The sequence below is a fragment of the Arachis hypogaea genome, chromosome 1 (genome assembly GCF_003086295.3).
Source record: "Arachis hypogaea cultivar Tifrunner chromosome 1, arahy.Tifrunner.gnm2.J5K5, whole genome shotgun sequence".
Taxonomy (NCBI): domain Eukaryota; kingdom Viridiplantae; phylum Streptophyta; class Magnoliopsida; order Fabales; family Fabaceae; genus Arachis; species Arachis hypogaea.
In genome coordinates, this window is record NC_092036.1 from 42,057,300 (window position 1) to 42,068,032 (window position 10,733).

General features: G+C 38.1%; 1 non-coding gene across 1 annotated transcript; it reads right to left on the reverse strand.

The window, feature by feature from the left end:
- Positions 1 to 9,413: 9,413 nt before the first annotated feature.
- Positions 9,414 to 9,517, reverse strand: LOC112717074 (small nucleolar RNA R71). Its single transcript, XR_003160559.1, has one exon. It is a non-coding gene; the product is annotated as a small nucleolar RNA R71 (small nucleolar RNA).
- Positions 9,518 to 10,733: the final 1,216 nt, after the last annotated feature.

Sequence of the window (10,733 nt, forward strand, 5' to 3'; positions counted from 1 at the left end):
CCCTCCACAAGGGCAGGGCAGCATCCTGCAGCACCAACTCGCACACCACGCTCGCACCAAGGCCGCACGCATCAATTCCTGCCCTGCCCTCCACAAGGGCAGGGCAGCCTCCTGGGAGCTACTTTCTTCATGGGCTAAAATTGGATTAAAAATCCAATAAAATTCATTTCTTCACCAAATCAAAAGCCCACATCATCACTCAAAGGCACATGGATCAATTAAATTAGGATTTTCATTTTTGTAATTTGTTTTAATTTCATTTTCATTTTTTATTTTGTAAAGCCTATATAAAGGCATCAATTAGAGCTCGGAAGGAGAGGTTGGCTCCATTAGGGAGTAGTAGATAGTTTTCTCTTTTAATTTTCCTTTCTGCTTAAAATTTGGATCAAGAATTGAAGGAATTCTGTTTCAATTCTCCATCTGAAATTCATTTGTGTTCTTCTGCATAATTGAGGAAATTGAGAAATTGGATCTGAAGTTTCTTTTACTGCTTTCATCTTTCTTCTCTTCTGCAAGTTGTCTTCTACTTTGATCAAGGATGGAATTGAGATCTAGACTTGTTTTCTAGTCTCTATGATTTCCTGAGGTTTTCAATTTTACTCTGCACTTAAGCTGAACTTAATTTCTGTTTACTCCTTCAAGAAATTTTGCCTTGCTGTGTTACATCTGTTGCTTTTATTTCATCTGCATTTTTACCTTTCTGTTTCTATTGCTTCTAATTTACTTTCAAGCACTTTAATCTCCCTGCAATTGTTCTAAGCTTGGATCTACTGCTTTCATTTAATTTCCAGCACCCCAGCCCCCTTTACATTTGATGCAATTTACAATTCTTGCAATTTAAGTTTCAGCTATTTTACTTTCTTGTTCTTTAAGTTACTTGCAATTTTACTTTCTGCACTTTAATTTTCCTTGCTATTTACTTTCTGTTGGCTACACTTCATCCAAATTCACTTCAATGTTAGCTTGACTAAACTAATCACCCACTAAAATTGCTTGATCCATCAATCCCTGTGGGATCGACCTCACTCTAAGTGAGTTATTACTACTTGATGCGATCCGGTACACTTGCCGGTTAGATCTATGTGTTTGAAAAATTCGTTTTGCATAAAAACACCATCAGTTACCATTCATGAGCTTTGACGAATATTCTTCCTCTGAAGAGGACAAAATTGTTACTGAAGAGCAAGTTGCTCAATATCTAGGAGCAATCATAAAGCTAAATACCAAATTATTTGGTAATGAGACTAGGGAGGATGAACCTCCATTGTTCATCAATAAACTAAGTACATTGGTTCAGCTGAAGTTACCATAAAAGAAAGAGGATCCCGGATGGTTCTTGATACCTTGCACCATAGGCACCATGACCTTTGAAAAGGCTCTGTGTGACCTAGGATCAAGTATCAACCTCATGCCACTCTCTGTAATGGAGAAACTAGGGATCTTTGAGGTACAAGCTACACGAATCTCACTAGAAATGGAAGACAAATCAAAGAAACAGGCTTATGGACTTGTAGAGGATGTCTTTGTAAAGGTTGAAGGCCTTTACATCCCTGCTGATTTCATAATCCTAGACACTGGGAAGGAGGAGGATGAATCCATCATCCTTGGAAGACCCTTCCTAGCCACAGCAAAAGCAGTGATTGATGTAGACAGAGGAGAGTTAGTCCTTCAAGTGAATGAGGACTACCTTGTGTTTAAAGCTCAAGGATTTTCCTCTGTAAACATGGAGAAGAAGCATGAAAAGCTTCATTCAATTCTCTCCATGCAGAGTCAAGCAAAGCCCCCACATTCAAACTCTAAGTTTGGTGTTGGGAAGCCACAATCATGCTTTGAGCATCTGTGAAGCTCTGAAGAGAGCTGACTTTCAAGCTATTGACATTAAAGAAGCGCTTATTGAGAGGCAACCCAATTTTATTTTATTTATCTATGTTATTTTATATTTTCTTTAGGATCATGATCATGTGGAGTCATAAAAATAACTGCAAAAATTAAAGCAAAATAAAAAATAGCATCAAACATAGCACACCCTGGAGAAAGAGCTTACTGGCGTTTATACCAAAATGGGTGTTTAACGCCTAGCCTGGCACCATTCTGGGTGTTTAAATGCCAAAAATGGGCAGCAGTCTGGCATTTAAACGCCAGAACTGGCAGGCAAACTGGTGTTTAAACGCTAGTAAAGGTATAAAAATGGGCGTTTAAACGCTCAGTCTGGCACCTTTCTGGGCGTTTAAACGCCAGAAAATGGCAGCAGACTGGCGTTTAAACGCCAGAAAAGGGCAGTAGACTGGCGTTTAAACTCCACAAAAGGGCATCAGCCTGGCGTTTAAACGCTAGGACTAGCACTCAGAGGGCGTTTAATGCCAGCAAGGTGCAGGGATGTAAAATCTTTGACACATCAGGATCTGTGGACCCCACAGGATCCCCACCTACCCCACCTCACTCTCTCTCTTCTTCACACATCTCCATAACACTCTTCCCAAATGACTATTCACCCATCATACAACCCACCTACCCCCACCCACTCAACTTCAAACAATTTCCCTCCCAAACCCACCCCTTCTCACACGAACCTACTCCCTCTTTTACCCTATAAATACTCCTCCTTACTCCTTCATTTTCACACATCACATACACTCAAAAACCCCTTGGCCGAACCCTTTCAAGCCTCCATCCCCCACTTTTCTTCTTTTACTACTCTCTTCTTTCTTCTCTTGCTCGAGGACGAGTAAACCTCTTAAGTTTGGTGTGGAAAAAGCCTTGCTTTTTAATTTTCCATAACCATTTAATGGCACCTAAGGATGGAGAAACCTCAAGGAAGAGGAAAGAGAAGGCAATTGTATCCAGCTCTAAGTCATGGGAGATGGAAAGATTCATCTCAAAAGTCCATCAAGACCACTTCTATGAAGTTGTGGCCAAGAAGACGGTGATCCCCGAGGTCCCCTTCATGATATTAGGAGAAGAGGATGGGAAGCTCTCACCAATCCCATTCAACAAGTCAAAATCTTAATGGTTCAAGAGTTCTATGCCAATCCATGGATCACAAAGAACCATGATCAAAGTGTGAACCCGAACCCAAAGAATTGGTTCACAATTGTTCGGGGGAAATACTTAGATTTCAGTCCGGAAAATGTAAGGTTGGCATTCAACTTGCCAATGATGCAAGGAGGTGCACGCCCCTACACTAGAAGGGTCAACTTTGATCAAAGGTTGGACCAAGTCCTCATTGACATATGTGTAGAAGGAGCTCAATGGAAGAGAGACTCTAAAGGCAAGCCGGTTCAACTAAGAAGGCTTGACCTTAAGCCTCTGGCTAGAGGATGGTTAGAGTTCATCCAACGTTCCATCATTCCTATTAGCAACTGGTCCGAAGTAACTGTGGATCGGGCTATCATGATCCATAGCATCATGATTGGAGATGAAGTGGAAGTTCATAAGATCATACCTCTAGAACTGTACAAAGTTGCTGATAAACCTTCCACTTTAGCAAGGTTAGCCTTTCCTCATCTCATCTATCACCTATGTAATTAGCTGGAATTATCATAGAGGAAGACACCCTCATTGAAGAGGACAAGCCCATCACCAAAAAAAGAATGGAGCAAACAAGTGAGCCCACTTATGGACCTCAACAAGCACATGAGGAAGTTCCTCATCAAGAAATCCCTGAGATACCTCAAGGGATGCATTTTCCTCCACACAACTATTGGGAACAACTCAACACCTCCTTAGGAGATTTGAGTTCCAACATGGGGCAACTAAGGATGGAGCACCAAGAGCATTCCATTATCCTCCATGAAATTAGAGAGAACCAAAGAGCCATGAGGGAAGAGCAACAAAGGCAAGGAAGAGACATTGAGGAACTCAAGCACTCCATAAGATCTTCAAGAAGGAGAACTAGCCGCCATCACTAAGGTGGACCCGTTCTTTAATTTCCTTGTTCTTATTTTTCTGTTTTTCAATTTTTATGCTTTATATTTGACTATGTTTTAGCTTCATTACATGATCATTAGTGTCTAGTGTCTATGTCTTAAAGCTATGAATAATTCCATGAATTCTTCACCTTTCCTAAATGAAAAATGTTCCTAATTACAAAAGAACAAGAAGTACATGAATTTCAAATTTTATCTTGAAATTAGTTTAATTATTTTGATGTGGTGGCAACACCTTTTGTTTTCTGAATGAATGCTTGAACAGTGCATATTTTTTATAGTGAAGTGTATGAATGTTAAAATTGTTGGCTCTTGAAAGAATGATGAACAAAGAAATATGTTATTGATAACCTGAAAAATCATAAAATTGATTCTTGAAGCAAGAAAAAGCAGTGAATAACAAAGCTTGCGAAAAAAAAGTGGCAAAAATTAAAAGAAAAAAAAGAGAGAAAAAGCACAGAAAAAGCCAATAGCCCTTAAAACCAAAAGGCAAGGGTAAAAAGGATCCAAGGCTTTGAGCATCAGTGAATATGAGGGCCCAAAGGAATAAAATCCTGGCCTAAGCAGGTAAATCAAGTTGTCCCTAACTATGTGCTTGTGGCATGAAGGTCCAAGTGAAAAGCTTGAGACTGAGTAGTTAAAGTCGTGATCCAAAGTAGAAAGAGTGTGCTTAAGAACTCTGGACACCTCTAACTAGGGACTCTAGCAAAGCTGAGTCACAATCTGAAAAGGTTCACTTAGTTATGTGTCTGTGGCATTTATGTATCCGGTGGTAATACTGGAAAAGAAGATGCTTAGGGTCACGGCCAAGAGTCATAAAGTAGCTGTGTTCAAGAAGCAACATGCTAAACTAGGAAAATCAATAACACTATCTAAATTCTGAGTTCCTAATAGATGCCAATGATTCTGAACTTCAAAGGATAAAGTGAGATGCCAAAACTGTTTAGAAGCAAGAAGCTACTAGCCTTGCTTATCTAATTTGAACTAAGCTTCATTGATACTTTGAGATTTATAGTATATTCTCTTCTTTTTATCCTATTTTGTTTTGAGTTGCTTGGGGACAAGCAACAATTTAAGTTTGGTGTTGTGATGAACGGATAATTTATACGCTTTTAGGCATTGTTTTTACATAGTTTTTAATATATTTTAGTTACTTTTTAGTATATTTTTATTGGTTTTTATGCAAAAATCACATTTCTGGACTTTACAATGAGTTTGTGTGTTTTTCTATGATTTCAGGTATTTTCTAGCTGAAATTGAGGGACCTGAGCAAAAATCTGATTCAGAGGCTGAGAAAGGACCGAAGATGCTGTTGGATTCTGACCTCCCTGCACTCTAAGTGAATTTTATGGAGCTACAGAAGCCCAATTGGAGCGCTATCAATTGTGTTAGAAAGTAGACATCTTGGGCTATCCGGAAATGTATAATAGTACATACTTTGTCTGATATTTGATGGCCCAAACTGGCATCAAAACGCCGGTCAGAGACCCTTTTCTGGCGTAAAACGCCTGATGAGCGGATAATTTATACGCTTTTTGGCATTGTTTTCATATAGTTTTTAGTAAGTTTGAGCTACTTTTAGGGATGTTTTCATTAGTTTTTATGTTAAATTCACATTTCTGGACTTTACTATGAGTTTGTGTGTTTTTTTGTGATTTCAGGTAAATTCTGACTGAAATTGAGGGATTTGAGCAAAACTCTGAAGAAGGCTAACAAAAGGACTGCTGATGCTGTTGGATTCTGACCTCCCTGCACTCGAAATGGATTTTCTGGAGCTACAGAACTCCAATTGGCGCGCTCTCAACGGAGTTGGAAAGTAGACATCCAGAGCTTTCCAGCAATATATAATAGTCCATACTTTATTCGAAGAATGACGACGTAACTTGGCGTTGAACGCCAAGTACACGCTGCTGTCTGGAGTAAAACGCCAGAAAAACGTCATGATCCGGAGTTGAACGCCCAAAACACGTCATAACCTGACGTTTGACGCCAAGAAATGCCTCTACACGTGAATTCATCAAGCTCAGCCCAAGCACACACCAAGTGGGCCCCGGAAGTGGATTTATGCATCAATTACTTACTCATGTAAACCCTAGAAGCTAGTCTAGTATATATAGGACATTTATCTATTGTATTAGACATCTTTTGACCACTTTAAGTCTTTCATTATTCGGTCACTTGATCATGGAGAGGGCTGGCCATTCGGCCATGCCTGAACCTTTTGCTTATGTATTTTCAACGGTGGAGTTTCTGCACACCATAGATTAAGGGTGTGGAGCTTTGCTGTACCTCAAGTATTAATGAAATTCTATCTTCTTTTATTCAATTCTCTCTTATTCTTATTCCAAGATATTCATTCGTACCCAAGAACATGATGAATGTAATGAGTTCAATTACCCTCATTATTATTCTCACTTATGAACGCGAGTGATTGACAACCACTTACGTTCTACATGCAACAGAGCTTGAATGCGTATCTCTTAGATTCCCCAACAGAATCTTCGTGGTATAAGTTAGATAGTTGGCGGCATTCATCTGGATCCGGAAAGTCCAACCTTGTCTGTGGTGTTCTGAGTAGGATCCTGGGAGTCCGGAAAGTCCAACCTTGTCTGTGGTGTTCCGAGTAGGATTCCGATCATGAATGACCGTGACGTGCTTCAAACTTTAACCTGCTGGGCGTTGGTGACAGACGCAAAAGAGGGATTCTATTCCAGTAGGAGCGGGAACCAACCGGTGATTAGCCGTACTGTGACAGAGTGCGTTAGCATAGTTTTCACTGCGAGGATGGGATGTAGCTATCAGCCATGGGTGATGCCTCCAGACTGGTTAGCTGTGCGAGTGACAGCCGCACAGGTTATTTCCCCGTGAGGAATGAAAGTAGCCACAGCTGATGGTGAACCCCTATACAAAGCTTGCCATGGAAAGGAGTAAGAAGGATTGAGTAGAAGGAGTAGGAGAGCAGGCGTCCAAGAGCTCTACAGCATCTCCATCCGCTTATCTGAAATTCCCACCAATGAATCTGCATAAGTGTTCTATCCCTTTTATTATTTATTTCTTTTTATTATTCCTATCCTCAAACCCATAAATAATGTTTAATTTGCCTGACTGAGATTTACAAGGTGACCATAGCTTGCTTCATACCAACAATCTCTGTGGATTCGACCCTTACTCACGTAAGGTTATTACTTGGACGACCCAGTACACTTGCTGGTTAGTTGAACGAGATTGTGAAGAAAATAAACAATGCCCTCAGAGTATACATCTTTTATAAATCCAATTACAAGAAAAAAGGGAATCACAATTTCGTCCACCAAGTTTTTGGCGCCGTTGCCGGGGAACAATCAATTTCGAACAACAATTCAAACAATTGTTTTCAACCCACAATGGTGCCAAGTTTTTAATCCGGCAACAACACCAAGTTTTTGGCGCCGTTGCCGGGGATTGTTCGAGTATGGACAACTGACGGTTCATCTTGTTGCTCAGATTAGGTAATTTTCTTTTCAAAAATCTTTTTCAAAATTTTTTTCTTTTTATTTTTCGTTTTTCTAAACTTTATTTTCGAAAAAAAAATCAATAAAAATACAAAAAAATTAGAAAATCATAAAAATCAAAAATATTTTGTGTTTCTTGTTTGAGTCTTGTGTTAATCTTTAAGTTTGGTGTCAAGTGCATGCTTTTAAAATTTTTCTTGCATTGTTTTCGAAAATTCATGCATTCATAGTGTTCTTCATGATCTTCAAGTTGTTCTTGACAAGTCCTCTTGTTTGATCTTGATGATTTCTTGTTTTGTGTCTTTTGTTGTTTTTCATGTGCATTTTTTGCATTCATAATTTTCATGCATTAAAGATTTCTAAGTTTGGTGTCTTGCATGTTTTCTTTGCATCAAAAATTTTTCAAAATTATGTTCTTGATGCTCATCATGATCTTCATAGTGTTCTTGGTGTTCATCTTGACATTCATAGCATTCTTGCATGCATCTTGTGTCTTGATCCAAAATTTTCATGTTTTGGGTCATTTTTGTGTTTTTCATTCAATATCTAAAAATCAAAAATATCTTTTCCTTAATTCCCTCCAAAATTTCGAAATTTTGGGTTGACTTGGTCAAAAATTTTTAAAATTAGTTGTTTCTTACAAGTCAAGTCAAAATTTCAATTTTAAAAATCTTATCTTTTCAAAATCTTTTTCAAAAATCATATCTTTTTCATTTTTTTTCTATTTTCGAAAATTTCAAAATTATTTTTCAAAATATTTTCAAAAATCTTTTTCTTATCTTTATATCTAATTTTCGAAAATTAGCTAACAATTAATGTGATTGGTTCAAAAATTTTAAGTTTGTTACTTTCTTGTTAAGAAAGGTTCAATCTTTAAGTTCTAGAATCTTATCTTGTAGTTTCTTGTTAGTTAAGTCAAATTTAAAATTAAATCTTCTTCAAAATATCTTTTTCAAATTTAATCTTTTTATCTTTTATCTTATCTTTTTCAAAAATTTTATCTTTTTCAAAATTTAATTTCAAAATATCTTATCTAACTTCTTATCTTCTTATCTTTTTCAAAATTTGAGTTCAAATCTTTTTCAATCAACTAACTAACTTTTTGTTTGTTTCTTATCTTTTTCAAAACCACCTAACTACTTTTCCCTCTCTAATTTTCGAAAATTCTCCCTCTCTTTTTCAAAAATTCTTTTTGTTTTAAATTTTAATCTTAAACTTATTTCATCTTTAATTTTCGAAAATCACTAACCATTTTTTTAAAAATTATTTTCGAAAATTTCTTTTCTTTTCTTCTTCTATTTAATTATTTAATTACTAACACTTCTCTTCACCTCTCTTCATCCAAATCCGAACCTCCTTCTTCATTCTTCTACCCCCTTCTTCTTCTACTAACACAAAGGAATCTCTATACTGTGACATAGAGGATTCCTTTTTCTTTTCTTGTTTTCTTCTCTTTCTTATGAGCAGGAACAAGGATAAGGGCACTCTTGTTGAAGCTGATCCAGAACCTGAAAGGACTCTGAAGAGAAAATTAAGAGAAGCTAAATTACAACAATCCAGAAACAACCTTTCAGAAATTTTCGAACAGGAGAAGGACATGGCAGCCGAAAATAATAATAATAATGCAAGGAGAATGCTTGGTGACTTCACAAAGCCAACATCCAAGTTTGATGGAAGAAGCATCTCCATTCCTGCCATTGGAGCCAATAACTTTGAGCTTAAGCCTCAACTAGTTGCTTTAATGCAACAAAACTGCAAGTTTTATGGACTTCCATCTGAAGATCCTTATCAGTTCTTAACTGAATTCTTGCAAGTCTGTGACACTGTAAAGACGAATGGAGTTAATCCTGAAGTCTACAGACTCATGCTTTTCCCTTTTGCTGTAAGAGACAGAGCTAGAATATGGTTGGATTCACAACCTAAGGACAGCCTGAACTCTTGGGATAAGCTGGTTACTGCCTTCTTAGATAAGTTCTTCCCTCCTCAAAAGCTGAGCAAGCTGAGAGTGGATGTTCAAACCTTCAAACAAAAAGATGGTGAATCCCTCTATGAAGCTTGGGAAAGATACAAGCAGTTAACCAAAAGATGTCCATCTGACATGTTTTCAGAATGGACCCTATTAGATATATTCTATTATGGTCTCTCTGAATTTTCGAAAATGTCATTGGACCATTCTGCAGGTGGATCTATCCACCTGAAGAAAACGCCTGAAGAGGCTCAAGAACTCATTGACATGGTTGCAAACAACCAGTTCATGTATACCTCTGAGAGGAATTCCGTGAATATTGGGGTCCCTCAGAAGAAAGGAGTTCTTGAAATTGATGCTCTGAATGCCATATTGGCTCAGAACAAAATGTTGACTCAACAGGTCAACATTATCTCTCAAAATCTGAATGGATTGCAACATGCATCCAACAATACTAGAGAGGCAGCTTCTGAAGAAGCTTCTGATCCTGAGAACCCTGCCATGGCAGAGGTTAATTACTTAGGTGAACCTTATGGAAACACCTATAACCCATCATGGAGAAATCATCCAAATTTCTCCTGGAAGGATCAACAAAAACCTCAACAAGGTTTTAACAATGGTGGACGCAATAGGCTGAATAATAGTAAGCCATATCCATCATCTTCTCAGCAACAGATAGAGAACTCTGAACAAAATAATTCTAATTTAGCCAATATAGTCTCTGATCTGTCAAAAGCCACTTTCAGTTTCATGAATGAAACAAGATCCTCCATTAGAAATTTGGAGGCACAAGTAGGCCAGCTGAGTAAGAAAGTTATTGAAACTCCTCCCAGTATTCTCCTAAGTAATACAGAAGAGAATCCAAAAGGAGAGTGCAAAGCCATTGACTTAGTCAACATGGCCGAATGCATCAAGGAGGAGGAGGACGAAAATCCCAGTGAGGAAGACCTCCTGGGACGTCCTCCAAGCAAGAAGGAGCTTCCTATTAAGGATCCTGAGGAATCTGAGGCTCATACAGAGACCTTAGAGATTCCATTAAATCTCCTTCTGCCATTCATGAGCTCTGACTATTATTCATCCTCTGAAGAGGATGAAGATGTGACTGGTGAGCAAATTGCTCAATATCTAGGAGCTATCATGAAACTGAATGCCAAGCTATTTGGTAATGAGACTTGGGAAAGTGAACCTCCCTTGCTCATTAGTGATTTAGAGACTTGGATTCAGGAAACTCTACCTCAAAAGAAACAAGATCCTGGCAAGTTCTTAATACCTTGCACCATTGGCACCATGAGCTTTGAAAAAGCTCTATGTGATCTTGGGTCAGGGATAAACCTTATGCCACTCTCTGTA